A 27722-nucleotide genomic window follows, 5' to 3' on the forward strand; every position below is an offset into this window, starting at 1 on the left:
AAGCTGGAGGGGACCCCTCAAGCCAATTTGCTTTCAAAGGATTGTAAGAGCAGGTGCTGGGATTCCCTGGGAGTCCTTCAGTTCTCGAACATTCTGTGTGGATCTCCAGTGTCCCCAGCTTGGGGATAGGGGTGGTGGCGGGGTGGGGGAATGATTAGGGAAAAAAAAAAACCTATGCAATTCAAGTCAGCTTAGATTTGCGGGGTTGAATCGCTGAAGACAGGCGGGCTGAAACATACATCGTTTGGACTGTTCCAGACCTCTCTGCTTCTTTCTCTGAATTATAAGACAAAAGTGGCCGTCCATACAAAGGCAAAAATAATATCAACAACAAAAACACCCCAACAGAGCCAGTCGTGGCTGCCAGCAAGGCTCGCTCTGTTGCTGAAAAAGAACAGTTGCTCTGGTGCAGCTGGAGGAGCTTTTCCAGGGAAATGGTAATACCCTGGCTGTTAATGAATTATTTTTCGCCAGAATGTCGGATTCTTCCTGCGCTCCAGTAAACAGTCTGTTTCTGCCATGGGAAACAAAACCAGCTCCTTCCGAGGAGCCTGAAGAGGTCAGCCAAGGGTTCCCTGTGGGGGCAGCGCCCTCAGGAGCCAGAGCCACAGGCGCCTGACCTATAAATCACCACGGTCCCAAGTTCATTATTCCATCCCTCTCGCATCTATTCATGCCTTGCCTAGCACCCAGGGAAGGGCCCAGGAATGTATGGCTACGGCTGAGGTGATCTCGCGGTGCCAGCTGAAATCTTTCTCCCATCCCTGGGGGTTCCTTTCCTCAGGTAGCCGTATCGGTGGTACTATTGGGGTATGCGATATTGGGTTTCTTTGAAACAATCTCGTGTTTCTTAGAGAAACTGTGTGTCTTTGTTGTTGCTTGCGTGAAGCTGTCAAAAGATGACAGAGTGTGGACCTTCCTTTCTTCTTTAAGAATGGCCACAGCTCTCGACTAACCCATTTTCAGCATGAGGGTATCCACTGGGCACATTGTTCTCCAAGCACAAATCCCTGAGAAGGACAGTACTTTCCGTTGTCACTAGGCAGGTATAAGAAAATCAGTAGTGTAGGCAGGAGATAACTCCTTCAAAGGGATAAGAGCATAGCCTGGGCATTCGGAAGAAGTGAGGCCAAAAGAAAGGGAAGAGGCCACCTTGTTCAAGTTAGCCTAACCTTTAGTCCCCAGCTCTGCCTGGATTTCTGCTTTAGGCTCCTGCAGCCCACACTTCTCAGAGCAGGATCACAGGCATGCCTGGTGGGGAACTCCCCCAATGGCACCTTAGTTACTGAAAAGCACGCTCTTCTAATGTCAGCCGCTGTGCCTACTGAGTCAGCACAAGGCCTCCCATCTGTCATGGAGACAGAGGGATTTAGTGCCCCACCCCAGCACATCTGCAGGTGCTATGACATTACAGAATCGGTGGGTAGTGTGGCTGGGAAGCCTGTATCTGATGGAAATAGAATAGCAATCTACAATACACTAGTAGTCACATTAAAAAACGAAAATAAACCAACAATATTATTTCTAATTTTATACAATTTAACCAATGGATCCAAAATATCACAATATAATTTCAAATGATGAATGAGCTATTTGCCTTCTTTTTTGTGCCCTTAGAATTCCAATACATATATTACATTTACAACACACCTTATTTTGGACAAGCTGCCTTTGTGTGCCAATGCCTTTTGTATTTTATAGTACGTATATAGAATGTTCTCATGACCATGAAGAATTCCTATTAGTGCTGAGCTGCAAGCTAAAAGGCCATGGAAAGGGGAGTGACAGACATAAAAAGGGTGTGCTCCAAAATTCTCATAAATATGGAATTGACAAAGCTGATGATAACAATAGAAATTGAAACTATGAAGACTAGGGTGTTCTGGGAGCCCAGAAAGATTAAAATAGGCATTTAAGAAATGCACGGAAAAGATGCATGTTCTGAAGGTTTGCGTGTGTTCCTCCATTAGAAATTCGTATGTTAAAATCTTAATCCCCAAGGTGATGGGATTAAGGAGTGGGGGCCTCCAAGAAATGATTAGATCATGAGAGCAGAACCCCCATCAAAGGAATTATTGCCTTTATAAAAGAGGGCAGGAGAGGGAAATCTGAGGTAGAGCACCTTCCTAAGATGCACAAGGCCCTGACTTAAGTCCCTAGTACCAGGGAGGAGAGGAAGGCAGACAGAGACAGAGAGAGAGAGAAACATTCAGAGAATTCACTTGTGCCTTCTGTCACGGGAGAGCACAATGAGAAGTCACTTCTATGAATTTTAAAAGGCCCTCACCAGACAGTGAGTGAGATAGCAAATTGATTCTGGATTTCCCAGTCTCTGGAACTGATAAATTTACATTGCTCAAAGGCAAGTAGTTTAGCCAGTTGGGTTCCAGGAGCCCAAACTGACTAACCCAGACCATGCCCACATGCAGAGGCTGCCCCACAGCCGTGAGGAAACCAGTAAGTACCACCACCATTACTCTAGGCAGCTGATGGTTAAACTACCTTTACCTTAGCTATTCTGGTTTGTTCAAGGCAGGGGCTGTGAAAGAAAACCACCAAAGCCAAGTACATTGTCCAATAACAATTGTGGGTTAACAATCTAATTTGGTGAATCAGATACAGGAACATGATCAAATTACATGTGCCTGTGTCTGTGCATTTGTGTGTGTGTGTGTGTGTGTGTGTGTGTATGTGTGTGTGCGTGCACGCGCGCGTTCTTGGCAAGGAAAAGAAGGGAGGTCATGTGTGAAACCTCAAAGTACTATGTGGCTGCCAAAATGTCCTTCGCCCAGCTACCATCAGAGGACAGAGGAGTCATAGACTCAAGAGGCTCATCCAAAATTGTGAACCACAAAGGAGAGGCCATGCATGTAGGGAGAATGAGATGATGGGCACCCAGGTAGATGATCAGGTGGGAGGGAGAAGTGGCAATCAGAGGCATTCTCCAAAGACAAAGAGCTTCCAACTCTACAGCAAGGATGTCATCCTGATCCCCCAAATCAAGCTTAATTCAGAAGCCCACATAGGCTTTTGTGCATGGGGAAAGTGCAATTAGCCATCTTTGCCCTCATAGAAAGCCTCATTCTCTGAGTTTCTCCTCATATTCCCATTGGAGGGGTGGCTAGCCCCTCGTTTATGGATTCAACGGTGGCTTTTTGGTGGCTCTGGAATTGCTAGGGTCTAAAGGCCCTATGATTGGAAGGAGGTTCAGAGACTTGCATAGGAAATCCCCTCCTCATATTTATTTAGAATTTCAGAGATAGTAAATAATCAAGACTTCCTCACCTACCACTTGGTTCTACCATGGGCCTTGGTCATCTCAGTTCCCTTATCTGTATAATGCAATGAATAGTTCTAGCCTCGTCCTCACATGGGTGTCCTAAGGATTAAATCTAGGCTCATGAGAATGGGGCTCCAACTGGGGCATGACACTAAAAGCTATGTGTCCGCGTCAAACCTACAGACCTCTGGATTTCTCCTGCTCCGTCTCCATTGACAATGATTTATGGCTCCCTCTCCGCCACTGTTCAGTCCATCGACTTCATCATTGGGTCACTCAACTTTCATTTATCTAGTAACAGTAGGTTTGGGGGATTCTTAAATAAAAGGGCACCATCTGAAAGAGTCAGGAACCAGTTTGGATTTACATGGCACATATGTGCAGCACAGGTCCACTAGTAAGTTCTCCCCCACCCCCTACACACACACACACACACACACACACACACACACACTAATTAGGTGCCATATTTTATGAAGGAGGGATGGGTTGAGGACTCTGGCCTTTGGGAGAAATAAATAAAGGGCTTTGGGCAGGGGCAGAGAGACATATTGTTTTAAATCATAATCACCAAAGTCTGGAATCAGATCAGGACTGACAATTTCTCTGAGAATTATTTGTTAAATAATGCCTCACTGGGGTCACAGGGTCACTGAGAAGGTTTGCCACATATTCGGTCCCTGGCAGACAGGGCAAGAACAAATGTTAGCTTCCTTTCCAATTTTTTTCCCACCTCTTCCCTCCTCCCCACTAATCTAGGGATGGGGAGGAGTCAGAAAACAGACACTTGCTATTTTCTTCCTGTGGCTTCGGAGCATGCCATGTGTGCGGCTGTCTGCACATACAGAATAGCTCCATTCTGGCTCAAGGGATTTAGGAGACCAGTACTCTCCCTAGTCCCTGGGCCATTGGAGCTAGAATCCTCTGGCTTCTGGCATTGAAGCTCTCCAGGCCACACCTGCTCACACACTTCCAAACCTATGGACTTTTGTTTGTTGGTTGGTTGTTTAGTTGTTTTTTGATTTTTGTTGTTTTATTTTCTGCTCTGCTTTGCCTCTGTTTTCTGGATAAAAGATTCTGCAGTTGGCTTTATACTTCCTGCTCTCAAGCAAGTGACTGGCACCACTTGGGAAACAGCATTCTCATTTGTTCCAGGGATGAGCAGCTTTCCTGGCCCAAACCTCCCTGCAGGTGGTCCTGGAGTCTTTGAATAATAAAGGAACCCCCTTGGGTAGGCCTGAGTTGGTAACAAAACAGCCTTGCTTCCCTTCCCCACAAGTTTCAATCTGATGGCTAAAAGTTCCAGGGCCACGTTGGCCATGCACTCGGTGGGCATCTGTCAGGCTTAGAAGGGAATAGCCATTGGCAGGAAACAGTGTATCTCTGTGTGTAGGGTGGGGCGGGGCTGTCTGGAATTGGGGAGTAGCTTCCCTAAGCTCCTAAGGGCCAGAGGAACTTTGAAGCTACCAGGCTTATGGCTTGTGATTCTGTGCCTTAGGGCCCATCCTTGCTTATGCAAGTGACACAGCTCTCCCGTTGTCTTTCTGGGAGAAAATATGAAGAAAAAGCATAGCACCACCCTGGGGAGGGGCTCCCTGCCTACTAGCCTCTCTGCTGTCCCCCTGGTATACTACTGAAACAAAGACTCTGCCACAACGTTTTCAAAGTTAGCTGAAGTCTCTTGGTCTACCAGCACACAATTGCGATGGTTAAAAAGGAGACAAGAAAAGATAGCTAGAAAACGGTGGGAAAGAGACCCTGGGAAAGCGAAGAAAATCTTGCCTGATGCAGAAAAGGATAAGAACTGTTCTCTCCCTGCTGACCGCTTTTCTCTGTGTTCCAAAGAGAACCTCCCAATATTGGCTAAATAAAGGGATCACAACCAGAGGATGCGAGATAATGCTAAACCAACAAAAACAAAGACCAAACGAAACAGAGCGAGCCATGAGAATACGCGGTTATCAAAACTATGTTTGGCTGTATCTATTTATCATCGCTGCACACCCGGGCTCTGCGGAATATCATTCTGTTGATGTCACTTATCCTCAGCAAAATATTTACATATTCTTAAAAACGCCAGATGAGGGAGGCTGGCCCTCTCGCTGCAGTAAGCCGCCTCTCAAGCCCATTGCCAGGACCGGGGGCAGCCCAGAAGGTTGAGGGCACAAGGGTGGGTGGTATCAGCGGATACAGGTAAGAGCTACTAATAGTTGTAGGTATGCGGCCCCCAAACGCTGCGCCCTGCCCAACCCACCCACTTCTCCACTACCTGACTCTGCAAGAAGCAGCCACATCCCTGATATGGTGGCAGCGCCTCTCCTCCTCCCTTCCCTTTTTCATTGATTAAGTTCCCAAACCATTGTTAAAGCTGGGTTGCCTCCTTTAAAAAATAAGCTAAATTCATTAGACTTCTCTCTTCCACAAGAGGAATATTCATAAAAGTTTGGCAGTCAGAGGGGAGGCTGACTGAGTGCCACGGGGTGGGTGACAATTCGCTCTTTCCAAAGCCACCGTCTTTCTTCATGCCCTATCTGTCTCTCCACCCGTCCGTGGTGCCCCAAACCTACTCCACGGACTTCGGATAGGGAAACACAAAGCAGCAGCTGTTTGGCAACATTTCGACCCCTCGCCAACAACTGTGGTGGGATGCCATTTCCCCACCCAGGCGGAGCTTATCCTGAACAATAGTCGGGCTTTAAACAGCAAACAAGCAAACACACAGAGCACAACCCCAGTCCCGGAAAAAAAAAAAAAAAAGCTAACACGCAGAGAAGCAATAACTCCCTCCGCAGCAAAAGGCGCCACTGAAATGAACGCATTTTTTTTTTTAAAAAAAAAAAGGCAGCGAGGACGCTTCTTGGTGCCTAACATGGCAGAAAGCCGGAGCTGGTGCGGCCACCCCGGGTCTGGGCATTGGGGGGCACCGGGGTGCCGACGCGCACTCACCCTGCTCCAGCGGGATGCCGGACTCGCTGAGCGGCACAAAGAGGATCCCAACACGATCTGGCAAAACCCAACTTTCCACCCAGCTCGCCAGGGCCGCCAGATACATCAACAGAATCCATCTTTCGAAGGGCCTGGAAGGCGCCGGGTTTTCCTGGCTAGGGCAGAATGGCAGATACCGAGACAAGCCCGGTGCGGTGCCCAGGCACGGAGTGCGCCGCGCACAGTCCTCTGTGCCCAGTGCCAGAGCTGGTGGCGGCCCGAAACCGACTTCGGGAGGCCCCCGCCCCACCACCGGCGCCGCCTTCGCGACTGTCCCCGGCCGGGCCGGCCAGTGCGTGGCGCCGGCTAGCTGGAGCCGGGCCTGGGCGCGCTGCACAAGTGGTGGCCTCGGCGTCTCCGCCCCCGCCCGGCCCTCCCCACTGGCCCCGGCCTCTGGGCGCCGTCCTGCCCCCGGGAGCAGGCAGGCCCCTCCCCGGGCGCTGGGCCCCGCCAGGCGCGCCCAGCCTGGCGTGCCCCTGCGTCCCGGTGGCAGGTCCGCCTAGGGAGGGCAGGGGTGACCCCGGCCCGCACCGGAACGCAGAGGCTGCTACCTCGCGATCGGGGCCGCCGCCTCCAGGAAGCCACGGGGTGGTCGCCAGTGAGGGAACTCTCTTGGTCTGGCCTCGCCGCCGGTCGCCTGAAGGGGGTGCACAGCGGTGGGAGCCTACTCCGCTGCTGTCACCAAGCCTCTGTCGCTGCTGCCGCTTCTGACTCTGCTGGTTGTGCGCGTGCGTGTGTGCCTGTGTCTGGGCGAGTGGGTGTCTGCGTGCAGCGCCTGGCCTTTACTATATACACCAAGGGGTGGGAGGAGGCGGGGAAGGGGAGGGCTTGGGGGAGGTGGCGGAGGAAGGGGAGCAGGAGGGGGGCGAAAGGGTACCGAAGGAGGCGGTGGCAGAGGAGGGACAGGTGATCTCGCCCACGGGGAGGGCGTGGTTGTGGGCGATGCGGGGTGACAGAAGGCTGGGGACCTGGAGGCGAGGTGTGTGTGTGTGTGTGTGTGTGTGTGTGTGTGTGTGTGTGTACGTGCGGGGGAGTGGTGTGGGGGAGTGTTGGGAAGGCTCAGAGGAGCGGGGACCCTGCTGCTTCCAGGAGAGCTGGGGACCACTCTAGACCTTAAAATGAAAAGGAGAGAAGAGCAGAGCCTAAGAGGGAAAGTGTTTGGGTGATGGAAATGGGCGTGAGGAAGGAGCAGCCAGCTAGGTCTAGGTCAGAGACGGTGTTCTAAAGGCAGGACGTTAGCAAAGACAAAATTAGTCCAGTAACAGAATATCATTTCCAACTAAGATGTGAGTCACATGTTAATCTAACATGGATTCGGGACCTAGTGTTTGCCAGATACTGGGCAATGTAAAAGCTGGAGTTACAGGCATGATGAAGACGTGGTTGCTGACCCATAAATAAAAAGTATGAATCAATAATATTACTGATCATCAAAATTTATTGAAGTCTAAATCCTTTAAAAATGTTTAAGATGGCAAAGGGGGCAACTGCATTAGTTTAATGAATCCTCAAAGGCGTAGAGGATTTTTGTCTCTCTATTAATCAAAACAAGATTATGGTGCTTGAGAAAGAGCAATAGAGCAGGAATTACTGTAGCCAGATCAGAGAACAGTATGAATCTAACAGCCCTTCAAGTCTCAACACTGTGGGTAGGAATCCTAGCATTTCTCTACTAGAATTTGGGATGACCATAAGAATACAAAATACCTACCTAGAGAGCTTCCACTTTACCCTTCCGCTCATAACTAGTGTGGGAACCTGCATTTGTATGCGAACGCCTTCCTTCTAACAATGATATGATGAGAACACAATATGGTGGCGTCCAGGGTCAAATTAGAACCTCTGTGGGCACTTTGTGGACTTTCTCCATGAAAAGTTATTTAAAAGTTACACTACAATTGCCTTCGTGTAAAGTTGAATAACATGCATTCAGTTTCTGCAAATAAAGAATTATTTTGTACTGACTTTAGACTACTTCTGTATGTACCCCCCAAATGCTGAAGAAGTCGCCCTGCTAGTACCCGTACTTCATCCTATATTGCTCATCTTTGAAAAGTTTATTTAATTAGAAGTCAGTTGATACAGGGACAGAAATCAAAAGTTGAGAGTTGATAGTAATGACTGTCAGCAGCACATCCATAGCTTCGGTCAGACAGGATTTGGGAGTTGAAGCTAGCCTAGAGAGCACAGTACCTGTGGAACTATTTCGCTATGGACGTGTCTTCAGTCATTTCAGAAAGCTGGCGACTTCCTCTATTCAGAGCTCTTGGATCAGATATGTGAAGTTTCAGTTGCCAGCACCTGGCTGGAATACAACTAAAGGCACAGCTGGGCAATTATAATTGAGAAAGTTCATGGATGAAAGACCCATAAACGTTTTGTGTGTGTGTGATGTGGGGGAATGTGTATATAAGGTAGAGACTTGATATATATCCTGGAAGGCAATTACTAGCTGTTTCTTTTGTTGGCTTCATCACAATGCCAGGTTAATGTTTGATCTTCACTGGCAGTTGTGATTCATATAGCAGCCCTTTGAGGTGTATATATACTTTCAAGAATGATTATATTGATTCAGACCAATGTGTAATAAACAGGCATCATGACTCCCATTTCCAAAGAAATGTACAGTGGCATCTTTCTACATTTCCCCTTGAAGAGGAAAAAAAAGAAGGGTTGGTCTGCTTTGGAGGTTAGAGGGTGCCTTGGGAAAGAAACGGGGCAATAATACGGAAGGAGAGCTGATAAAGTGGAGGGAAGAAAGGGTGTGCAAACCAGTGGGAAACTACAAGTAGCAATGATCTTCCAGGGTGGGCCAAGGGTGATTTTTGAGATCTGTAATTTTAATATTTGGTGACACTAAATGATAAATATAAAATATATAAATATAGTATTAATTAGTTTTATAGACATATATAACTAAAATGTAAATAATGAATATAATTCAATATTTACATATTCATTACCCAGCCACTGAATTAAAAAATGTCATTTAGGGAGATGGTGGAGAAATGGTTGCTGTGCAAACTGATGAGTAAAGTTTAACACACCATGATGGAACAAGATACACAGTAAGCAATGAAGTAGGCTAAGTGAGCACCTACCAGGAAGAGTAGAGAGTAGAAGAGTGGGCACAAAAGCCAGGAAAGGTTGAACTCACATGATAACAGCTACAGAATACTGGGAAATGAACCGGAGTTCTCTGAAATAAGAGGAAGGCATTATAAATGGAGGGAACAGTGGGTATCAATGCCTGAATATGTAAGTGGGTTCTAGACCCTGTAAATATCTCGTGATTCTGGAACAATGGCTTCATAGAATGGCAGAGAAGAAGGAAAAAGGAAGCTAGGTGTCACTCGAGGTCCTGGTCTGTCCTATAAAGGAGTTTTTCATTATAATAATTGGAAACCATTAAAGGGTGCTAAGCCACGAAGTGATAAAGGAAGGTGTAGATCGAGGACTGACATGTTTGTTCTTTCATATTAATGGATGATGGACAGGGTTGGAGAGACAGTTAGCTGGGAGACAAAGTGAGACTGTCTATATTTGCGATATCGAGGGATCAAGTCAAGGTCGTGTAGGCACCAATGAACAGTAGGAACTGGAGCCAAGTATTTCTCAGGATATAGAAGCAACTAATGGCTGGGGAAGGGGAGAAAGTGGAATGGTTGATTCACGTGTCAGGGTGGGTAGGGTGTACTCAGTAAGATAGAGGTCCGTGGGAAACAGATCTGGGGCTAGAGATGATTAATGAATTACAATCCTGAGACAAGAATTGGAAGGTTAAAATGTTGATTTGAAGTCGAACAGAACACTAGTAGAGAAGTACAGAGGGCAAACTGAGATGTCAGTGCAAGACAGAGTATAATTTCCACCCTGGGAGACTGGAGCTTAAACCCACGGACGAACTCTTGAGCACTCAATGAAGAGGTGAAGAAGGTAGGTGAGGGGTGCTGATTTTCTGTCAGATTGAGAGAGTCCTTGTCAAGTATAGGGAGATACTGGTAGCTGCATGTATGAGAAGCTCATGGAAATAGTAACATCCAGTGCCTGGCTGGAATGCCAACCAGTGTCTGTCTCGGGAAGTTCTGGGTAAGTAGATGTGGATTTACTGGGTAGCCACATAAGCAGGTCTAGAGTTCAAAATCTAAGCTGGAGACCAAGATTATAAAGTTGTTAGGCCCTGGGTATAGGCTGAGACAGTGACAACTAGTGAGCTGACTTTGCAGAAGATATATGTGAATTGATTTGGTAACTGATTATTACCTATATGAGTTCACATGAGGTTCTCAAAGGGTTAATGAAAGCCCAGTAGTTACAGATGGTAGAGTGTTGGTGGGTGGGAGTACAGTATTGGTACTTTCTTACTGACTGAAGGCAAATGATGTATCCAAGGTTGATGTATTTTCAAATGATTTGGGGGTGACCAATGTTTACTGGATGCAGGTGTGCGGTGGGTTTTTACCAGCATAATCACAGCGCAAAGTGAAAAATGGTGAAAAAATGCAAGAGTTAAAGTCAAATCCAGGCTTAAGGAAAGCAGACAGAAACCATTCAGAGAAACAGTTTAGTGCAAATGACAGTTTTGCACAAGGAATAGACAGAGCCCATGGGCAAAAGGGAAAGGTGTTGACATTTGATAGAATGGCAATGGTGACAGAAAGGTGATGCTGAAGGTGGTCTGTATGGGGTAGAGGTGCTTAAGGTGGTCTGTATGGGGTAGAGGTGAGGGCTTCAGTGTTCATCTCTAATTGTGGACTTTGAATAAAATTATCAAATCTTGAACAAAGGATTCGTGAGTGTGTCCTTCTGTTAAGTGTGTGCCAAACAGCAATGACTTTATAGCGCTAGGCTGTATGCTAGAATGTAAAGAAGAATAATGTAACATTCTCGTCCTATGCTGCAGTATCTTGGGGTCCAAGTGAGCTCTGTATGATCTCACAATCTGCAGAGTGGTTCCTTCCATTTCACAAAAAGTTTTTGAGAAAGTATCATGATTTGGAATCAAGCTCATCGTAGAGAGCTTTGCTTATGGAAGTTCCATTCTGTAGTCTCCATTTCTCTTGTCTAGCAGAAAATTAATCGTCAGACACTCACCCTTTTCCTATAAAACTTAGGCGCTTTAGAATGTGATTCTAGCTTTAGGGTGGATCTGTTTGATCTAAGAAAAACTGCATCCCTCCTGCTCTAAGATGTGTCAAATAGATAAAAGAAAAGATTTGCTGAGGACTCATGGGTAAGTTCTTACTCTCTAGGACATTATCCCTCCTTCTCCCAATAGATGCAACTGTCGCTGGTATAACTCCAGATGTGATTGTCGTTGGTATAACTCCATTTGCGACTGACGGTGGAAATGCAATGCAACCAATCATGTGCTTGAGCATCTAGACCATGTCACTACTCACTGGGAAAGGAGCTCCTATTAATAATTATGCCAGGGCCCAACCTGGGTCTTGAGAGGTAGGTCCAGGAAGAAGCAATGCTCAAAGCAACACACATAAGATAGAAAACTGAGGTACATGGCTGTTACTAAACTGGAACAGTCAACTCTAGAGCTAGAGGCCTGTACATCATGTTATGTAAATGAGTGCATGCCTTTTTCAGTTAACTTTTTTTAGGCCAAATCTCTATTGCTGGCAGCCTGAAAGCATCCTAAGAGCTATACACCATACTAGGATTGTCATTGCTTTGATTTAGTACTATCTCAGAAGTAAGGGCTACTCTTTAGATAAATCTAACAAAAGGTGTAGAGAAGTAAATGAATAATGGCAGGCATAATCTGACCTTAAAGACATTAATAAACAAGCACAAGGTTATGATCCATGGCTGTGCTGAATTTGGCAGGTCATCTGTACGCACAGTGGTTTCCACTCTGTCAGAACCTTCAATGCATGTTTTACCTCTGGCAAAGCAGAAAGTCCTGTGCTGGGGGCTAGAAGAATTTATTTCTTTCTGCCGCTGTCACTGCTCTGTGTGACTTTGTGCAGCTTCCCTCTTGAGGTCGCTAATTCCTTAGGCCCATAATAGCCATCTTTTCCCTCATGTCTTGTCTTTCTCACTTAGTTTTAAACACCAGGGGAGGATGGTCTGTTTATATTTTCCATCGACTCAACTTTAACTCTCTCATGTTAGGCCTTAGGTATGTGACTGTCAAATTTATTATTATCTTCCTTCAAATTTATCTTTGTTTGCTCTCCTATTCCCAGGGAGCTTTGATACCCATTTCCTTCTGCAAGTATTTCCTTCTGCAAGAATATGAGGTGTAAACAGAGAAAGCCAGGTCTTAGAATTATATGGCTATCATCTGAGGCTGTGAGGTTAGCCACATCAGCACAGAGCTGTACAAGCCAAGCGAGAAGGCAGAATGTGTGAGACATAGTAGATTCCATATAAAATCACTAACAAATGGCCAAAAGAAAGTTATAGCCAGAGTCATAGCTGAGATAGAGATTTGGAGTCAGATATATGAGCTAATAAGGCTGTAAATTTTATTTGAGTAGAAAATGGACCCAGATTTGTTTGGAAGAAGTTACTTCCTTTGTTTGACGGAATACCTTTGCTAACTATGGCTTGGGTGTGGTACATGAAGGAGCAAAGACAAGAGAGCTCTGAAATGACCCTAGAGAAACCAAACTCATGAGGAAGCTCAGAGGAGAACTGTGCATGCACGTGTGTTTGTGCGCGCTCACACACACACAATACATCCCACATATGAATACATACATGTATAAACATGCACACCTATACAACACACCCTTATAAATATGTTTTTATGTGCCAAATCCTATTCTTTTTCCAGATGTTCAATTTATCTTTCTTAAAAATTCTAGGCCTTCTGAATATGTTACTGCTGTGTATCTTGGTCTTCTTGTGGGACTCGTAACAGTGGGAGAAGGGGCTATCTTTTGAATTTTTGGCCTGCTTTTGGGACCCCTTTTCTCCTACTTACTGGTTTGCCTTGCCCAGTCTTAATACGAGGAGAGGTGCCTAGTCTTACTGCAACTTGATATGCCATGTTTGATTGATACCCATGGGAGGCCTGCCCTTCTTTGGAGAGAAACAGAGAAGTGAGGTGGCGGGGGGGGGGGCAAAGGGGAGGTGGTAGAGGAACTGTGAAGAGAGGAGGGAGGAAAGCTTTAGTAGAGTTGTAAAGAAAAGATTTATAATTAAAAATTCATTCACAGGTGAGCCAGATTGCTCTCTAAGAAAAGAAAAAAATTAGGGAAAGTACCCTTAGTAATTAGTATTAAAATATCTAATAAGAGTATCCAAAACTGATCACTAAACACTACCTACTGAGAGCCTTCAATGCAACAGTATTATTGTTAAATGAGGCAACAAACTGTGACCCTCAGATAAGCACAGTCAACCCCAAAGCACAGCCCTCTAGTGCCTAACACTAAGGGTAGGACGAGACTCCACCTCCTCCTCAGTCTTTTGAAAAGAGTGCTGTTGCATGCTGAGGGCTTTGTCAGCCTTCAGCCTGCTTGGCTCTTGGCAGTGCTTAGTCCACCCCCACATATGGCCTGCCTGATCTTGCTAGCATGTACATCATGAAGAGACTGTGGCAATCGGTTTCCCAGGCAGTCCCTGCTGCAACATACATATCATTCTATCATCCCCTTAGGTGTGTCCGAGGCCCGTTAGCTTTATCCTACTTCATTCCTTAAAAATCTCTCCAATGTACCCAGTGGTGTTTCTGTGACTGTGAATTTAAGAGATAAAAAGAGTTGCAAAGTTGCTCTGCTCAATGTTTAAAAGTATTTATTTTTATATTGTGTGTATGGGTGTTTTGCCTGTGTGTGTGCAAGTGCACTGTAGAGGCCAGAAGAGGGCGCTAAATCCCATGGACACTGACCATTGCCCGCCCCCTAATAGAGATGTTGGGAACTGAACCTGGGTATTCTGAAAGAGCAATCTTCCAGCCCCTGTCATTCATTTTTAAACAGGAAAACAACGTCTAATACTAAAGAGACTTTAATCATTTTGATTTTCTTCACCCTGTAGAGCTTTTTGAATTATAAAATTGTACATATAAAACCATTTGGAGGGGTGGTGCTGGGGACTAGACTGGGACCCAAGGCATCCCAAGCATGGACTCGACCATGGGGCTATATCCAGCTCCTATGAACTGAGAAATTTTATCAGAGGAAAGGAGAACAAGTGTGAAACATGTCTTGTCCAGCCTGGTTGGTGTTTTTAATTGCGATTTATCACATTTATGACAGATAGACATCTAGTTGCTCTCACAAGATTGCTCAACGTGGCCAGTCTCAGGAAAGTCCCTGATACTCTTCCACCTTTAGGTTATCCTGACTTGATTTATGAGCCACACTACCAGAGAGCTGGCCTCTTTCACACAGGCTACTCATGTTCTTGAGGGAAGTACAGTGGGCATTACTCAGAAAAAAAAGCCACAGCCTTCAGCCATTCATCACTGCTATAACCTCTTCCCACATTGAACCAATACATAGAACTAGGCTCCTGGGGTTGAATATTTGCAGAACTCTTAGGTTTGATCTCAGCTGTGCCGATCCATAGAGTGTCCCCATCTGTCTTTGATGTTCCATGCCTGCACACATTGTATATAGTTGCTTCTCATTCACTGACATCATTCCCCAAATGCAGGCCTCGAACTTGGTGGCCATGTCGGATAAACTGTGGACCGCCATCATTTGAGTTCATTCTCTCTCTCCCTCTCTGTCTCCCTCCCTCCCTTCCCGCCTCCCTCTCTCTCTCTCAAACACACACACACACACACACATGCGTGTACACACATGCACCTTCTATTAGACAGATCCTTGTTTTTATGAAGAAATAAAGAGGACATTTGGAAAAATACATTACAGCTTTAGAAAAAAGTTACAATTAATGTAACAGTACTGGAGGTATGCAAAATGTATTCTTTAAATTGGATTATTTGTTGTCATGCTTTTGCAGCATCTGATGTGATGATCATGTGTTTTTTTTCTTTCAGTTTGTTTATATGGTGGATTACACTGACACATTTTTTTACATTGAACTATTCCTGCATCTCCAGGATGAAGCCTATTTGATCATGGTAGACGATTGTTTTTATATGTTCTTGGATTCAGTTTGCCAGTATTTTATTGAGTATTTTTATATCAGTGTTCATGAGGAAGATTGGTCTGTAATTCTCTTAGTAAAGTCTTTGTGTGCTTTGGATATCAGGGTGATTGTAGCCTCATAAAAAAGTTTGGCAATGTTTCTTCTGTTTCTATTATGTGGAACAATTTGAGGAGTATTGGTATTAGATCTTTGAAATTCTGGTAGAATTCTGTGCTGAAACCATTTGACCCTGGGCTTTTTTTGGTTGGGAGACTTTTAATGACTACTTCTGTTTCCTTAGGGTTTATAGGTCTATTTAAGTTGTTTATCTGGTCTTGATTTAATTTTGCTAAGTTGCACCTATTCAGAAAAGTATCCATTTCTTTTAGGTTTTTCAATTTTGTGGAGTACAGGTTTTTGAAGTATGACCTAATAATTCTCTGGAGTTCCTCTGTTTCTGCTGTTATGTCCCCCTTTCGTTTCTGATTTTGTTAATTTGGATGATCTCTCTCTGACTTTTGGTTAGTTTGGATGAGGGTTTGTCTATCTTGTTGATTTTACCAAAGAATCAACTCTTTGTTTTACTGATTGTTTGAATTGTTCTCTTTGTTTCTCTTTTGTTGATTTCAGCCCTCAATTTGATTATTTCCTGTTGTCTACTCCTCCTGGGCGAGTCTGCTTCTTTTTGTTCTATTAATTAATTATTATTAAGATGTGCTATTAATTTGCTAGTGTGAGATTTCTCCACTTTCTTTACTTAGGCACTTAGTGCTATGGACTTTCTTCTTAGCACTGCTTTCATAGTTGACCCATTGGTGATTCAGTTCAGAATTGTTCAGTTTCAATAAGATTGTAGATTTTCTGTACTTAGTGTTGTTGTTGAATTTTAACTTCAATTTAGAGAATAGTTCCAATGGGGTGCTGAAAAGTAGATGTGTTCATTTGTGTTTGGGTGAAATGTTCTATATATGTTTGTTAAGTCCATTTGAGCCATAACTTCTGTTAGTTTCTTTACTTCTTTGTTAAGTTCTTGTCTGGCAGACCTGTCTGTTGGTGTGAGTGGGTTGTTGAAGTCTCCCAGTATTAGTGTGTGGGGTTTAATGTGTGCTTTAAAAGCTTTAGTAATGTTTCTCTTACAAATTTGGGTGCTCTTGTATTTGAGGCATAAATGTTCAGTCTCAGAATTGAGACTTCATCTTGATAGATTTTTCCCGTGATATGAAATGTTCTTCTCCATCTTTTTTGATCAATTTTAGTTTGAAATATAATTTGTTAAATATTAGAATAGCTATACCAACTTGTTTTTAGGTCCATTTGATTGGAAAATCTTTTCCCAACCCTTTATTCTGAGGTAATATCTGTCTTTGAAGTTAAGGTGTGTTTCTTTATGTGGCGGAAGAATGTGTCCTGTTCTCATATCCATTCTGTTAGCCTGTATCTTTTTATAGACAAGTTGAGTGAGTCCATTGATATTAAAGGATATTAATGACCAGTAATTGTTAATTCCTGTTATCTTCTGGTTTTGTTGTTGATGGTGGTAGTGTGTTTGTGCTTCCCTTCCTTGGGATTTTCTGGTGTGAGATTATCCATTGTCTCTTAATTTTGGGTGCAGCTAACTCCTTTGTTGGAGTTTTCCTTCTAATACTTTCTGTAGGGCTGGATTTGTGGATAGGTATTGTTAAAACTGGTTTTGTCATGGAATATCTTGTTTTCTCCATCTATGGTGATTGAAAGCTTTGCTGGGTATAGTAGTCTGGGCTGGCATCTGTGATCTCTCAGTGTCTGCAAAACATTTGTTTAGGACCTTCTGGTCTTCAGTCTCCATCAAGAGAGGTCAGGTGTAATTCTGATAGGTCTGCTTTCATATGTTATCTGGCCTTTTTCTTTTGCAGCTCTTAACATTCTTTCTTTATCTGGATGTTTAGTGTTTTGATTATTATGCACAAGGAGACTTTTTTTGATCCAGTCTATTTGGTGTTCTGAAAGTATCTTGTACCTTCATAGGGATAACCTTTAGGTTGGGAAAATTCTTTCTATCCCTCTTTTTCTCAGGTTTGGTCTTTTCATGGTGTCCCAGATTTCCTGGATGTTTTGTGTTAAGAATTTGTTGGGTTTGACATTTTCTTTGACCGATGAATCTCTTTCCTCTATAGTATCTTCAACACCCGAGATTCTGTCTTCTATCTCTTGTATTCTGTTGGTTATGCTTACATCTCTAGTTCTTGTTCATTTACCCAGATTTTCCATTTCCAGAATTCCTTTGGTTTGTGTTTTTTTTTATTGGCTGTATTTCAATTTTCGCGTCTTGAACTGTTTCCTTCACCTCTTTGATTGTTTTTTTTTTTCTTGGCTTTCTTTAAGGGATTTATTGATTTCTTCTAATGTTTTGCTTGTCTTTCCCTCTATTTCTTTAAGGGAATTTATCATTTCCTCTTTAAGGACCTCTATCATCTTCATAAATTTATTTTGTTTTTAAGGTGATTTTCTTGTGTGTCATCTGCATTGGGATGTTAAGGCCTTGCTGTTATAGAACCACTAGGTTCTAGTGGTGCCATATTGATCTTTATGTTGTTGAATGTATTCTTACACTGCCATTTACCCATCTGGGTTTGGGGTAATCATAGGTACGGTTATTGATTCTTCATCCAATTGATGCAGGTAGTGTTGGTGCTTCAGAGGGCTGCTTTTCCTTCAATTGTTGCAGTAGGGGCCTGCGCCTCTGGGTGGCATCTGTTGCTGCTGAGGCTGGTGAAGGAATGGTCTGGCCACAGTAATCTTGCCTGCTGACTGGCTTTTGGGGCTCTTCCTTCAACTGCTGTGGGTGGGAGTGGTGCCTCTGGGGTCCTCTTACACCTTCTCTTGCTCCAAAGGTGGAGGTGGGGATGTGCTTCCAGGGGCCTTTGTAGCAGCTCGGGATGGTGATAGAGTGGCCTGGCCACAGGAGACTTGCCTGCTGGCCAGCTGCTGGGGCTGGGATGGGGGGGGGCGTGCAGGAAGTACCCCTCAGGTGCAGATGGAGGTTGTACCTGTGGAGCACTCCAAGGCATCTCTGTGTGGTGGCGGAGGTAACTGACTGCAGGTGACTTACCTGCTGACTGGCTGTTGGGGCTGTAATCAGTGCGGAAGGGGCCATAATCGATTTTCTTAAGTGGATTTAATAGCATTACTTGTTTCCCCCCTTCTACTGAAAGGAAGTACCTACAAATTCTGCCATTATAAACAACATTTTTTTTATCTCTGTGTATATAAATGTTGCCAGAAAAAAAGGTAATCATCAGAAAAAATACACTGCTGTAATGTTTTGGGGACAGGCTCAGAAACATTTTACATGTTGTCAAGCTGATTTTCAGACGAAGATTCGAAACGCGAGGTCTTGAGAGCACATGTATCATGAGTGCATTAATATATCTTTCTCTGACTATTAAAGAGGCTGGGCTTTTCTTTGTTTGATTATGAGCTTACTACTTGGATACTTAATGGAATTGCCAGTTTATTTTCCTTGTCTCAGTCTTCAAAAAAATCATAGTGTTTGCATCTTATTAGCATGTACATACCTTTATTTAACACAAGTAAATGTCATGATAGCAATGAATAAACTACACATTTTTTTTCGTCATGTGAGTTTGGGTTGTTATTTTCAATGGACAAAAAAAATTAAATTTATTTTTTATAAAATTTAATACACTCGTCATCTGCTTTGTAATAATTCCTTCTGCTATTTGGATAAAACCTAATATACCTTAAATAATTTCATTTCTATTTGTTTGGATAGCTCACAAAATGTTCATCATCCCTAGCAATTAGGGAAGTGCAAATCAAAACATCTTCAGGATTTTAATTGCATCATTTTGCACAAGCAGTTGTCCAAATGTCTCTACATTCTTATATGGAATTCTTTCTCAACTAATACTAAGTTGGTATTTAATAGATTCTATTTTGGGGCTGTCAGTTATGTTTTGTGGCTCTGTTCCTTTTTTTTAACAAAATGTTTTATTTTGACATATGTATAGATACAGCTGTAAGAAACAACATGGTGAGGTCTCTGTACCTTTTCTCCAGTTTCATTCAATGGTAACATCTTGTAAAATTATAATGTGGTATCACAACCAGAATATTAGCGCTGATACAATTCACCAATCTGACTCAGATTTCTTCGGTTTATCATCTAAGTGGGTATGTGTGTTGTCATTTCAAAAGGTGTTATATACATGGGATCACACAGTGTGTAACATTGGGAGATTGCTTTTTTTGGCATAATTCACTGGACATTCGTCATGTTGCTGTGTTTATCAATAGTTCCCTTTTTGCTGGATAGTATTCCAACGATATACATATGCCATAGTTTCTTTCTCTGTCATATGTTTGAGTACATCTGAAGTGTATTTCTCCAGGATAAACTCTGAAAAGTTCAATTGCTGAGTCATAAGGTAATTGGATGCTTTCTCTTTTTATGCATTGCTTTATAGAGTGACGGAGCCTTTTATTATTACTTCTAGAAATGAATGAGGGATTCCATTTCTCCTCATACTTGCCGCTGTTGGTATCAGAGATGTTTGTTTTAATTTTAGCCATTCTAATTGGTGTGTAGTGAACGTCAGTTGTGTTTTTAATTTTAATTAGGGAGCTAATGGTCAATGATGTGGAACACCTGTTTGCGTGCTTACTTGACTCTGTGTCTTTCTCAGTGAAATATATATTCATGACTCCCATTTTGTAATTAAATTATTGTCTTTTTTAGTTGCTGAAATTTGAAAATTCCTTATATACACTAGCTTTTAACCCATTAATCCTTTGCTGGTTTATACAAGTGTTTTCTCGGCCTCTTGTCTTTTCACTTTCTTAATGTGATCTTCATGGAGTATAATAAGATTTGACTTAGATTTATTTTAGTTTTAACTGTGGAAGTCCAATTGCTTGAACACTAGTTATTGAAAAGGCTACTCTTCCTCTTTGCAGTTACTCTTGACCGTGTGTGTGTGTGTGTGTGTGTGTGTGTGTGCGTGTGTGTATCTAGTCCTGAATTCTTCATTGTAGTATTGATCTATGTGCTAATTCGTGTTCCCACAGACAGTCATAGTTACTCTGACTGCACAGCAAATGTTAATACCAGGTAGTGATTGCTCCAACTTTCTTCCTTATGCAGACAGTTCCAGCTATTCTAGTCCCTTCCTCCCTCTCTTCCTTGCTTCTCTCCCTCCATCCCTCCCTTTTGTTCTTTCTTTTTTGTGTGACGGAGTCCTGGCTGTTCTGGAAGTTGCTATGTAGAACAGGCTGGCCTCAAACTCATGGAGAACCGCCTGCCTCTGTCTTCTGACTGCTGGTATTAAAGGTTCATACCACCAATGCATCCCTCCTTTGTTTCCTTTATATAAAATTTTAGACTAATGTTTTCTATGTCTATAGAAAAATGTACAAGAATTTTGGTAAGACTTACTTTAAGTGTTTAGATCAATTTGGGTAAATTTGCTATGCTAAATTATCCAATCCATAATTCTAAATGTATCATCATTTATTAAGTTCTTCCATTTCTTTCATTAGCACATGGAAATTTTCAGTCGACAGATCCTGATATAACTCACTAAGGTTTTACCTTTCTCATTTTTTAAAATTAACTAAATGGTTTGGCTTTTAAATCTCTAGTTCCATATGTTCATTTTCAGTACATAGAAATAAGGTTGATATTTTATGTTATTATTACTAACTGATCTAGGAGGGCTTTTTAAAAATAGAAATTTCATGAGATTTTCTAGATATAGGTAATGATATCATCAACTATTATAGACAGTTTTATTTCTTTGCAATATGTATGTCTTTCTTTTCCTTACTTTATTGAAGTGACAACTAAAATTTGTAGTACTATGTTTAGCATGAATGTTGACCATAGGCAACCTTACCTTATTCTTAATCTCAGGTTCAAGCATTCAGTCTTTAAATCATAAGCATGATGTTATCTACAAATTAAATGTACATATTTTTGCAATAGAAGATGATAATTTCTCTATATCGACCTTATGAGAGATTGACTTTTTTTTATTCTTTCAAGACTGAAAGGATATTGAGTTTGGTCAAATGGTTTTTTCAAATCAGTTAATATTGTCACCTGTTTATTCTGACTGATATGAAGGATTATAATTAAATTTTGAATTAAAATTCATATCTTAAATTCCACTCAGTCATGATGTATTATTTTTGTATCTTACTAGAGTCCAGTAGATATTATGTTGAAAATATTTGTGTGTAAGTTAATGAACAATATAGATGTTTATCTATTTTCCTTTTTGTATGAATTCTGATGTCAACATTTGTCTTACATTATAAATTAGGATATTTTCCTTCACTTTTATTTTCTTGAAAAAGTTACGCACAGTTACTATGAATTTTTCTCTAAATATTTGGTGGTCTTTTCTAATGAAACTGCCTCTGCCTTGATATGTTTTTTAGAAAGTTATTAAGGTATACATTCAACCTTTTAAGCAGTTATTGGACTATTTATGTTACTTGTATTATTTTATTTGAGCTTTGATTATTTGTATTTTTTAAATAATTTAACCTTTACTTCTAAATTTATAGTAATATAAATTCAAATAACAATAGATAAATAATAGAATTCATATAGCATAATATAGTAAAATTTGTATTTATACTAATATAAATTATCTGTGGTATTCCCTTATTATCTTTCCAATTTCTATAAGGCCTATCGTGACATCGTCCCAAACATTTTTGATATTGATGATTTCTTTCTTTTCTGTCTCTCACTAAAGCCTTATCCGTTTTTTAATGAGCTATGTTTTATTTCCCTAATTTTTACTATTTCTTCTGATTTTCAATTTTATTGATTATTTGACTTTCATCATTTACTTCTTTCTGCTTGTTTTGGGCTTGTGTTTTACTCTTTTTAGTTTTCAGGTTATGATTTAAAACAGTTTCTCTTTTTTCGTGTAAGTTCTTGGTGCCTGTAGTTTCCCTGCCCAGTTGCATCCCACATATTTTATTATTTTGCATTTCCTTTTTATTCATTTCTATATGTTTTTTTTAAAGTTTTTTTTTTCTGCCAGGCGGTGGTGGCACATGCCTTTAATCTCAGCACTTGGGAGGTAGATGCAGGTGGATCTCTGTGAGTTCGAGGCCAGCCTGGTCTACAAATCAAGTTCCGGGACAGTCAGGACTGTTACACAGAGAAACCCTGTCTCAAAAAAAAAGTTTTCCTTTAGGACATTCTCCTAGCCACATGGATTATCTAGAAGTCCTGATTTTTTTTTGACAATTTTTAAAAAATTACTGACTTGTAGTTTCATGCCAATATTAGCAGAGGACATGAACAGTTTAAGCCTTTTCAAATTTATTAAGATTGACTGTATGGTTGAAGATTATCTATTTAAGTAACTATTACATGGAGGATTAAAAATAGGAGTATTTGCTGTTGCTGGATGGTGCATAGCTTGTGTTTCACTGGTTGGCTCTGTTTTTCAGCTCTTACATCCTTTCTGGTTTTCTGTTTAGTAATTGTATCCCTTGCTTTACTGTAAATTTATGTATTTCTCCTTTCATCTAGCTAAGTTTACGCTTCATTAATTTTGTGGGTCTTTTGTGGATACACACTTATTCTTGGGATATTTGCCATTAGCATTATGCAATTTCATTCTTTGTCTCTAGCAATTTTCCTTTCTTTGAATTCCACTTTAATATTGATATTCCTTCTATCACTTGGTATAGCTAATGTTTGTTTGGCTTCTCTGTTTCCATCTTTTACTTTCCACTTATGTCACTGGATTTGTGGTGACATTTTTGTGAACAACATGGTTGAGTCTTTTTTTTTTTCAATTCATTGTAGCAATCTCGGTCTTTTTATTGGTGAGTTTCCCCCATTCATACTTAACACAAATTCTGGTATTTGGGAACTAATTCTGCTATTATTGTTAATTAGTGTCTTCAAATTCTCAGTATTCTGTTTTCCTTCACTTGTCTTACATGTGCTACTTGAACTTTTGAATTAATCCAGTTTGAATTGCTTATAGTGTTTCTATGTGTATCTCTTTAGTTTGCTTTCTTAATAGCAAATAAATTTTAGCTATTACAACAGAGGTATATGTTGTATTAGAATTTATTGTCAATAAAATTTTTCCACTTCAAATAAAGAGGAAAATACCTACTTTTATCTTCATCCCTTTAGACTTTAAAATCACATTGACTTTGATAACAGGTGATACTGCAGCTTTTGTTCTAAAATTTATGAGGCTATTTTATTGCATCAGCCATATTTTTCCTATTTCAGTTATTTCCGTCTCAATGCCCTAAGATCCCTTCTTTCATTATTTGCTTTCATCTTGAAGAATTTCCCCTTAGTCAGTCTAAAAGGTAGGTCTGAGAACAATAAATTCTCTTTTTCCTTCATATGCAAATATATTGATTTCCATTTAATTCCTGAAGAATCCTCCAGCTTTTAAGAACTGATTTCGTGTTTTCTGATATGAATCCCAGTCATTTGAATTGTGGTTCCCTGATAGGTAATGTAGCCTTTCTCTGCTGCTTTCAAGAAGCATCTTTAAGCCTTTTATGTTCGGAGCTTAATTATGGTGTATGTTCATTTAGATTCATTTGAATTTATGATGTTTGAGGCTTGCTTTGTTTCTGTTATCTATGTCTTTCTTTGTGATAAATGGGGAGTCCTAATAATTCTTTCAGCTTCTCTGTGCTATTCTTCCGGAACTCTGCTGTTGTGAATTGTAGATCCTTTATTAGTGTGTCACAGGTCACTAAGAATCTGTTCATTGTTTTCTACAATTGATTCCTGCTTTTTTAGACTGACTAAGTTTTATTAATTCGTCTTCAAGTTGATTCTACATGCTGACATAGTTACTTTACTCTTAAGTTGAACCAACAAAATTAAAAGTTTGGGTGTTGTCTTTTTCAGTTGAAGAATGCCTTTTCATTATTCTTATAAATTGTACCATTTATGAATTTTTTTCTACTTTTCATTGATTTCAAAAGAATTCACTTGTTATTTAAAACTTTATTTTAAAACCATGGTTGTTTTGTAAGTCTCTGTCAGGTAATTTCAGCAACTGATTTTCCTTTCCTAGTAATGTAATAACTCTCAGGGTTTTTTTTTATTTTAAGTCATGATTTCTCTGTATCTTGATGTTATGAAAAAAATCTTCATTTGTTTCTGGACACTTGTTTTATGCTAGTAAATAGTGGTCATTGTTTGTTTTATTTTAAGAGGTATTCACCATGTTTAGGTTTGGCATTCAAATTCTGACAGAATTTGGTGAACTGTAACCTCGATAATCATTTAATACGTAGAGATTTTGCAATGCTTGTTAATGTGGGCCATTTGCTTTGTTATGTCGAGGCACTCAATGGCCCCTGGTGATTCTCTGCCTTGGAAAAAAAAAGGGGGGGTTTCCCCGGGCAAGGCCACCAGCTGATTCAAGGTGGAGAAAAGAAGTTTTTGAGCCATAGGGCTGAAGAATACTTTACGGGCTGGACAACTCTTAATATACAGCCCAGCGTTGGTGATAACTGGCAACCCAGTGTCCCTCGGCAGAAGGTCCTGGATTTGCATTAGCTGCTTGTTTATAGGGGCTCCCTGATCCTTCCTCCCTGCCAGCACTACGTGCTCACTTGCCCTTGCCAGAGGGACAGTTTGATTTGGCAGAGGAATGAGGGTACTTAGGTTTGTTGTGCTGGTTACTTCTGTCATTGCTGTGACCAAATACTTGGCAAAAACAGCTTAAAGGAGGAAGAATTGATTTTGGTGCATGGTTTGAGGGATGCAACTCATCACAAAAGGAAAGTCATCACTATGGGAATCTGCTCCAATCCCTCTCTCTTTTTTTAAAACAAGTATTTTTTTGAGGTTATAATACAATTACATTTTTCCCTTTTCTTTCCTCTCTTTAAACCATCCCATATACTCCTCCCAATTTTTCTTCACCTTCTCATGGGCTCTTTTTTCAGTAAGTGCTATTTCATGCATATATGTATAAATATATATTTTTAATATAATCTGTTCAGTCCATATAATACTTGTATGTGTGTTTTTAGGGTTAGCTATTTAACACTGGGCAATCAATTGGTATGTTCTTCATTGCGGGAGAAGTGCTTGAATCTTGGCACATCAGAAAGCAGAGAAAGGAACATGCCAGTGTTCAAGCTGGCTTTTCCTTTTTAATTCAATCCAAGACCCTAGCCCTTGCCATGGTGCTGCCTGGAGTCAGGGCAGCACTTAAATCTTCTCTGGAAACAGCTTCGCAGACACACCAAATGTGGTGCTTTGCTAATGCCCTAGGTGTTTGCTAAGTCAATCAAGACGGCAACCAGAACTAACCAACACAGCTGTCTTGTGTTGCCAGGCTATGGATCTGCAAATACCAGGTCCCAGCTGCCTTCTCCGACTGACGAGAGCTGAAGGAAGATAATGGCTGCTGTGTCATCCCTATGGTCGTAAGCTTCCGAGCCGAGACTTCCTCTTTGTGCAGAGTTCTCCTGTAGTTGCCACTCACGTTGTCCAGGGTTTAGAGATATGCTTCAAGGAGCCTAAGTCATCTTCTCCAGACAAAAAGTGTACAATTATTACTTACTTATTTTAAAACTATAGAACAATTCAAGAAAATGATGATTATCATATGATTGGTATTACAATAGTTTGGTTATAGAACGCAAAAAAAAGGAAAAGCATTTAAAATGATCTCAAGGTATCAAATATATTAGTTGTCTCACAGAAAGCAAGCAAAACAAAGGCGAGAAACAGCCTTCAGCTAAGGGTGGAAGAGTATTAAGAAACTGAGTTGGGTTATTATATTTCTTTCATGGTGGGATTAGGGCCCAGAGGATCTGAAATATTAGGCTGCTTGCCTGCAATTGCTTGGGCTGGCTGGACGATGGTTATAGAATTCAGGATTCTGACATTCCAAGACTGTGGAAACAGCATACTGTTTCCCAGTGCGCCACTTTCAAACACCAAGCATATTTTCTAGAAGATATGCTATATCCATGAAGTAAACCTTTTGCCTATCTGGCAAATGACCAACAAGTTTCAAGAGAAACAAATGTTTACTAAATCTGACTAGTATTAAATGTCTGTTATTAATTGCCTCTTAGTCATGCTGTTTGGAGGGTACTTAATGAATGTTCAAGACTTCATCTTGAGATTCTAATTACCAAGTGAAGCGCTTACTCTTAGAGAAAAACTGTTCAGTTATTATTGGAATTTGAGTAAGTTTGTGAGCAATAGCTATAACCCCCTTGAAGGCTCTTACTTGTAGAATTTATTCCTGACAATTTCTAATAAATTATATTTCTCGAAGTTTTATTTGCCCGTTGTCCATGTAAGCTAAACCCTTGTTCCCGACAGAATATACGGGACTTCAAATAAAAACTGACTACTTTCTGATTAAAAGTGTTTGAGCCTTTCATTATATTTCTAAAATTTGACCCTGGGAAATATTTATGGTGGACTTAGATTCCTTTTCAAAGGAGAAATAGTTTTCAAAGAAGCTTGAAATGAGTGAGCGAACGTGCATCTCTCTTACCCATTCCAAAACAAATCCTTCATGGAAATTACTCAGAAGTGTGCCTCGGTGTAGATAGCATCCTAGGCGGAAATAAGACGTGCTTAGCTGGGCAACACGAAAAGTCAATGTATATTCACAATTGGCAATTGTTACATTAAAAGACAGGAAAGCATCTTACCGAGACATACAAGGGATCCTCGGGAAAAATCTACGAATACTTCAAAGATGTCAGCCTGCCGTGTCTCCCATGCAAAAATTCCTTGAATATATTAAATACCCACCTGAAACAAATGCAGAGCAATTTGCCAGAAGGGACTGCCTTTCAGCAGCCCACGCATTAGCCTGGGGTTTAGCTCATTTCAGGAGGTCTTAGCTTCTGCTCCAATGTCCCATAGCATTCATAAGGAGAGTTAGGACATCTTGATAAGTTGAGGCCTCCCTTCACAGCTGAGCCAGTCAATCACGACTAGAGAAGGAATGAGATAGCAAGGATTTGCATGGGGACAGATTTATAAATTACACATTCAAGAAAGTGCTTGTTAGCATAAACTCTGGCTTTGCTTGGAAGAATCTAAAGGTTCTGTTCACAAAATACTCTAGTGATATGCAGATGATCGCCATGCGATACAACGCACTCCCTGAGACTGCATACTCAACACATATAATTCTGTTACTCAGGAGAGCAAGACATTTGTCCCCACAGACCTGCTGAGGAGGAATACTATGACTATTAGTTCCCCTCTTCACTTGTTCTAAATCACACTATCAAGTGAAGCTTCGGAATCTGCTCCTTCACCCAAAACTTCCCTGGTGGGAGAAGGCTAGAAAAACCATTGTTCTTACTCCTTCGGTGGAGCCAGTTTTGTACTGCC

At 41.4% G+C, this 27722-nt stretch overlaps 1 protein-coding gene across 2 annotated transcripts in view; it reads right to left on the minus strand.

Moving 5' to 3' along the window:
- Nucleotides 1–6938, minus strand: part of LOC121444532 (retinoic acid-induced protein 2-like) — a 65173-nt gene extending 58235 nt beyond the window's left edge. The window contains exon 1 of one of the 2 annotated variants that reach the window (XM_041646352.1): nucleotides 6817–6938. The gene's annotated coding sequence lies outside the window, so the exon portion shown is untranslated. Of the gene's footprint in view, nucleotides 1–6226; nucleotides 6344–6816 lie in introns of those variants that run through there. The other variant, XM_041646354.1, reaches the window with a different exon arrangement.
- Nucleotides 6939–27722: the final 20784 nt, after the last annotated feature.

Source organism: Microtus oregoni, unplaced genomic scaffold (genome assembly GCF_018167655.1).
Source record: "Microtus oregoni isolate MIOR12 unplaced genomic scaffold, Mior012 000130F_ref0000022, whole genome shotgun sequence".
NCBI classification, from domain to species: domain Eukaryota; kingdom Metazoa; phylum Chordata; class Mammalia; order Rodentia; family Cricetidae; genus Microtus; species Microtus oregoni.